We start from the raw sequence: 7,252 nt of genomic DNA, 5'->3' as shown, positions 1-7,252 counted from the left end.
GAAAAAGGGAGCGGAGGATTTCCTAATGAGGAAAGGAATCACCTCTGAAGGGCGGAGGGAGCCTGTATATGTGTGTGGGGTCTCCCTCGCTTCTTCAGGGTGGAGACTTTTGGGTTGAAAAAGACAGGAGACACCTCTGGCACCTGGCCAATTGGGATTCCCCCTTGTCTTCTGGGGCCACCGGGTGCCTGGGTTCCTGCCAGCTGGATTTGGGACTTTGGAATTGAGGAACAGAGCACTCCCAGTCATTCTGATGTGATGGAGGTCCTCCACAGGCTCCTTAAATTCCTCTGCCCCCCACCCCAAGCTGCTAGAATTGAAAACCCAGGAATTTGGGGTCACTTACCCGGAGAATTCTGTTCCAGGTCACCCCTTCTTGGTTGTAGGGTATGGAAACCTCTGCTGAACCGAACCACTTCCTAGAATTTCGCAGTTGACCAGGAGCCTGGGAGTGGTAGGGAGAGGGGTGCTTTGGCTCCTCAGGTTCTTCTTGATTGAACTCGTGTGATTCCTACAAATCTAGAGAATTGTAGCATGGGGTGGAGTAGTGGTGGTGGTGATGGTGGCGATGGTGATGTCTTGTGAAGGGGCCATCCATTCTCCCCAGACCCCTTATGGATATAGAAGGGACTCTGCAGCAAGGGAAGGCAGTGAGCTTCTGCCCACCCCTTCCTCCAGCCCTGGCTCTGTGTAATGAGATCACCTTTCAGGATTCTAGTCTTTATCTTAGTCTGGGGGAAGGGGACCTATGGGCCTGGATTCTCTCCTAACTTCCTTATCTTTCCAGTACCCTACCTGCCTTTTTTTTCTCCAGGACCTCTTTCTTTCCAGAATAATATTCCCCCAAATCAAACCCTGCCTCCTCTCTTCTCCCATCCCCTGCACCATTCTGGCCTCAGGGACTCGGAATAAAAGTGTCCAGACAATGCTTTTTCCTTCACCATGAGTTTCTTACTTCCTGTCCCAAATCACCCAGCTGTTTTTTTTTTTAAAGCCCCTTTCCCGAGCCAGCTGCAGCCCAAAGGAGAAGCCAGCTGGTCAGACTGTGGAGTGATGCTGGCCTCTATCCCACTCTCACATACTGCAGGTCCTACCCTTTCTTAGGTGAGGAACCCAGAGAATCTCTGGGTCAGGATCTTAAGCACAGCACTGCTGCAAAGGTAACCTCTAGGTGAAAATTACTCAAGCCAAGGGCTAAGAACCCCCCTTGGGAGGAGAGGGGCTGAGGCCTGACTGCTGTATAACCCAGCAAAGCACATGTGTGTGAACACAGCTCTCCCCTTTTTCAGCCCAGGCACAAGCTCTTTAGACTTTCCCAGGATTTGGGAGCTTGGGGTGGAGTGGGGAGGGGTACAGGGAGGAGATGTGTGACTCAGCAGGAGCCTTGGTGGGGGACAAGGGACATAGCGTCCTGCTCTAGTCCTCCTCTCCACTCTACCCCACCCCCACTCAGCCTTGGCCAACTCAAACAGGCCCCCTCCCTGTCCATTCCCTGCTCCTGTTTACACCGGGAGCCCCTTAGTCATTCTCTGGCTGGCTTTTCTACTCTCCCCAATATCCCTCCTCTCTTGGCTCTCTCTGCCCTTATAAGTCCTCTCCCAGTGGCCCCAACACCTCCGGCCTTCTCTCTCATCATGCCTGCCTGTGCCTGGCCCTCCCTTCTTCTGCTCCATGTCAGGCTTGAACTTGGGGTTCCCTCCTAGTTGGAGCTGCTTCAATATAGCCCTCCAGGTCTGAAAGCTGCCAGGAGGGGTACCTAGAGGTCATCAACTTAATCCTCTTCTTCAGAAGAGGAAATAGGTGTAGAGAGTTTAAATGACTTGTCCAAGGTCACATAGCTAGCTAGTTAGTGGTTAGTCTAGAACCTAAGTGTTTTGACTCTAAACCCAATTGCTTTTCCTCTCATCCCATGGCACTCTAAAAGCTCTGTGTCCTCTCAGTTTTTTCTCTCTGTCTTGTATATCTTTCAGCTTGTCTCTGGCCCAGCCTGTGTGTCTTCAAGTGTCTCTGTGTTCTCTTTCAGATCTGACCTCACCTGCACACTCTGTCCCTTCATTGCTCAGTAGGAATGATTTGATTTGCTGTGATGAAAGACTATTATTAATCATGGTCTGCTTGACAGAGAGGCAGAAGGGATGAAGGGCAAAGGCAGAACACTTACCAGGCTCCTGCTGTCACCAGCCTGCCTGCCCAGAAGGCTGGAGCTTTAGAACCAGAAGAGTGAATTTCCATAGAGATGGACAGGATAGAGGTGCAAGTTCCAAAGCCAGGAGCCATGCTGGGTTTCAACAGGGTGGGAGAGGGGTGGTGGAGTATTAATAATGGTTTATTTAGCATGGGCTGTTTTCCTGGCCCCAGGCTTGACATTTAACCTCTCTTTATCCCATTTAATCTTCCCAACTATCCAGCATTGAAGATATTATGATCCTCACTTCACTGTCAGCAAACTGAGGCCCAGAGAGTAAAGTGACTAAGCCAAGATCAACAGAAAGAAAGGGGCAGAGGCGGAATCCAAATTCAATCCTAACAGATTCCAAGCCTGTTGCTTTTCCCACTGCATTGTTCATTTAGCCCTCTAAACTGGGCTGGGTTTCTTCCCTAGATAAAACTTCCCAACTGGTGTGTGGTAGCACACACAAATGGGGTATAGGTGTGTTGAGACCATATCAATCTTCTCAACCCTCGCAGCCTGCAGCGATCTGAGACTGCCACAGACCCCAGGCTGGAGGCTTCTTGCCAGAGTGACATCATATCAATGTGATATGATGCAAAAAAGATTGGGAAGAGTTCCCTGGACAAAGGGGCCAGAGGGGCTTGTTGGTTTGTGCTTTCTGGCTTTGGCCCTGAGGCTCCACTCCTGCACTGTGGTGGAGTGATGAATGGGAAGAGCAAAGGCAGAAGGGGTACTAATAAAGATTATGGAGTTGCAAGTGGATCTCTGGAAGGCGAATAGGAATCCAGTTATCCCAGGAGTCTGGGTTCAGAGCCTGCTAAAGTTGGAGTATTGCTCTGGGTGTGCACATCTAAGAGGCAGAAATTGGAAAGTATAGGAGCAGGCCATCTGAACCCTCATGCTCCGTCACTGTCCTGACTCAAGGTCTCAGCCTAGGAGAACTGATGGCTCCATCATCCGTGAGTCATCGTCTCTCACCCCTACTGCCTGTCTGACCCAGGAGAAACCCCTCCCGCATGTCCCAGATCTAAAATAAACCCAGACTCCCTTCCCCTTTCCATCCCTGCTTTGCTCAGCACAGGAGGGGTTGATGAAGCATGTTTGCTAGGGTGACAAGACCAGGACTGGTAGATAAGATGTTTGGGTCCTCTTGGTGCTGTAGGACTCTGAACCTAGAGATTGAGACTGTGACCAGATATCTCTGTAGGGATCAATGGGAGTTTTTTCCAGGCTGGGCTAGGCTGGGGAGGGATGGAGGGACAAGGATTAGGGGAAGGGCACTGATGAGAGAGGGGCAAAGCTAAGCAAACAGAGAGGTAAAAAATATAAGACCCAGGGGTCCAAAACAAGCAAATCAATGAGAAAGAATCTCCCCTACCCCAGCTAGTGTCTTCTCTTCCAAAATCTCTTCGATTTTTCTATTCATTTTTTTTTTTCAGCAACAGAGTACTACAGCAAAATGTAGCAATCCCAGATAGGAAGTTAAAAGAAAAATAAGATTCTCTGGGGTGTCCTAAACACTGACTTCATTTAACTTGCTCATCTACCCCACTCCCATAACTTTCTGTTCTTTCTCTCCCCTTTGCTGTCATGTACCTACCTTTGGAGAGGAAAGAAGTGCTTGAAGCTTCTGGGCTCAAGGGCCTGGAAGCTGGAGGAGAGATCCATCCGGGGTGGGAGCTGGCGGGAGCATCAGTTTCCTGGGATGGCCTTCCCAGATGTAAGCACATCTGGAGCCCATCAGAGAGGGACCTGGAGCACCAGGATTCTCAATACACATCCGATTAGGGCTGTCAGGCACTGAGGATGAGCCAGGCGTTCCCTCCCACCCGCACATGTTTGCCTGCCATTTCTAGTCCTCTCTTAGGAAGGATTACCAATCCCAGACAGGAAGTTAGGGCATTGGAAGGGGCCTCGAGGAGGGCAAGAGGGCCACGGATTGCACCCAAACCTAGCTAGACACACTCTTTTCCTAGCTTCATCTCTTTCTGGCTCTGTAGAGGTGGCAGCATCTCTGATAAAGTAGGATTCAGTGTGTGTGTGTGTGTCTGTGTGTGTAGCCTAGGTACGCCATAGGCTACCTAATAATATAATAATATATTTGATGTGGCATCAGGTTGGTGATGGAGGCCAACATATCCTTCTCCTTGCTTTTGATGAAAAGGCATAAGTCTTCCCCAAGAGTTCCCATGAGTTCTCTGGACAGTTGGCACTTCTTACCCCTTCACCCACAAACAAACATACACACTCCTTCCGTGGCTGCAGATTCCTCTCTGTCTATCATCACCTTGTAATAAGCACATTTGTTTTCCAGGAATCATGTACAGGGCTAAGAATAGGTCCATCCCCTTGCCCTTCCCCTCAGGGAGATCTAATCTGTTGGAGAGCTGAATTAGGGGGTAAATGGGTATACAGTGATCCCTGAAAGGGATCTAGGTGTCCCCAGAGCAGCCAGCCCTAAAGGATAAAAAGGAAAGTCCTTGGGGCTGAGTTTCAGGCTCAGTGATATGAAGAACTCCTGAGATGTGGAGCCCTCTCTCTTTCTTCCACAGCTATAGTTGGAGGAGGGAACTGAGCCTTAAAAGATTCTTAACTCCTGGACTCCAGGTTGTGACTTAACGAGAAACTATTTATTATTATAATAGAAGATAGTATTGTATACAATTTACAAGTGGTTTATTTTTGGGTCTAATTTATAAAAATATATTGGGCTTCCCATCTCACCTGCAGCAAAAGTTGAATGGGTTATTCTTTTTGAACCTCTACCCCTACTCACCTCTGGCCTCAACCCTTGATTGGAGTTCAAATCCCCAGGGGAGAAGCCAAGGGGAGGGGTTTCCTGACCTTTGGGCTTAGAGCTTTTTCAATAACTTTCCAGCAGCTCAGAGGCCAGAGACCTTCCTATCCCAGTCTCTGATATAGGCTTGGCTAGAGGGTCCCAGCTGACAGAATTGTGGGGCTGGGTAGTAGAGTGAGGGCCCTCAAGTCTCTAAGATAGAGGAAGAATGTGTGCTAGAGATTGACCTGGGAAGAAGGGATATTTGGGATTTGGGTGAAGAGCAGAGTGCAGAGAGAGGGAAAGGTGGCATGGAGCTCTAAGCTTCCACTCCCTGGAGATCAGCTCTTTCTACAGGCCACACCCTCACACCCAGCTGGCCTCAGCTGGCCACACCCCCACAGCTGGCTAGGAAAAGAGCTCAACTCTCCCCCCCAACCCCCCACAAGCGATTGCTTACAGATGTTTTAGGAAAGGGGTGGAGGTTGAAAGGAGAAAGGGAAGATAGGGGGTGCAGGGAAGGAAAACCGAAGCAAGGAGGGAGAGGTTCATGGAAGGGAGAGAGAAGTTGTGGTCAGGTAGGGAAGCCTGTGAAGATGAGGGAGAGTAGGAGGGAGACAGAGAGGGAGAGAGGAAATGAAAAAGGGGGTCTCATTCCCTCTGTGATTTGCCCTACTCACTGCAGGCAACTTAATCTTCTTAAATCAAGGCTCTGATGATGTTATTTCTCAGCTCAAAACCTTCCATTGCCCCAACCTTTTAATCAGTAAAGATCTGTCTAAAGTGCCTAGAACTATACAAAGCACATAGTGCTCCAATTCACTATACATTTTTTGAGTGATAACTATGGGTAAAGCTCAGTGGGCCATGCTGGGGGGAATGAAAAGAGAGTAGAAGGAGAGGGAATTGGGCTAAGATGGAGACATAAATAAGATCAAAGAGGTGGACAGAGAGAGGCCTCAGAAAGAGAGAAAAGGCAGAGTGACTAGGGAGGGAGAACCAGGAGCAATGAGTGGAGAATGAAAGAGAAGCGGGTGGAGGAAGCAAGAAGGAGGATCCTGGAAAGATGATAGGAGAGAGGGAAGGAAAAAGGAAAAGAGAAGGAAATCAAAGGAGAAGATAGAGGGGAGGAATGTAAAGAGAAGGAGGCAGGGGTGTGAAGAGATGATAGATAGATAGATAGATAGATAGATAGATAGATAGATAGATAGACAGACAGACAGACAGACAGATAGATAGATAGATAGATAGATAGATAGATAGATACAAATGGGGGGACAATCCTTTCCTTCCACTGGGTCAGGAACTCCCTGCTGGCCAATCAGAGGCAGTTTGGAGTGGGCAGGAAGCTTGCAGGCTACTTGGTCTGCTCCCCACCCCCTTCCCATTTAGGACCCAGCTTTCTGTGTCCTTTGCCATTTTTGTGTCCTCGAATTGACTCTTCCTTCTCTGGTTCCCTGCCCTTCCTAAATCTCACCTCTTGTGTATAGATTTCTGAAGTCAACTTGTCAACTTCCTCCTCACTCGTCAGACTGCAGGCCAATCTACCTTGTTGCTCTTTTCTAGGTTTCTTTCGGTGTCCTCCCTCCTCCACCAAACTGGTCCAGGACTGAGCTGTTTGCGTCAGAAGTCTCTTTGGCACCTTTCCTGCTCCTGAATCCCTGGGGTGGTATTTGGGGGTGGGAGGAGGGGTAAGGTCCGAGGTGGAAAGTCTGACGCTGAGTCCAGGCCCCCAGCCCCACTCAGACTGGCTGAGCTCATCTCTCCAAGCAACCACAGCTGGACATTTTCCATGTGATCACCTCAGGGAGGGGGCTGGGTTCCAGAAACCCAGACAGAACTAACAGAGTTTCACAAGAAACAGGCTTGGGGATGGAGCACCCTCAGGTGCTGCCACTTCACCTCTGCTGTGCTCTGTAGGGAAAACCCTGGGGGAGGAGCAAGGGCTGGGGAAGACACAGGCTGGGGAAGAGCCAAAGCTGGAATAGATTTTGGGCCCAAGTTGGCCTAGGTTTCTCTATCCCTGCACACGAATGTTCACCATTTGTGCTGGCTAAGCTGGGAAAAGATCCTGTGTGATGTGAATGCTTATGTGAAGTGGAAAACTGTGTGTGTGTGTGTGTGTGTGTGTGTGTGTGTGTGTGTGTGGTCCGAACACCTGAACATATTTGTGTTGGTGGGCATATAAGCATGGGTGGGGGAACAACCTATGTCTGGAGTGGTCGGCAGGCCATAGTTGCTGTGTGTGCATGAGGGTGTGATTGCCTCGCTCTCTTCCCAGTGCAGTGGGAGGTGAGAGTGCT

This window comes from Pteropus medius, unplaced genomic scaffold (assembly GCF_902729225.1).
Source record: "Pteropus medius unplaced genomic scaffold, Ma_sr-lr_union100, whole genome shotgun sequence".
Taxonomy (NCBI): Eukaryota; Metazoa; Chordata; class Mammalia; order Chiroptera; family Pteropodidae; genus Pteropus; species Pteropus medius.
The sequence above is the reverse complement of the archived record's forward strand: the minus strand, read 5'-3'. Positions refer to the sequence as shown.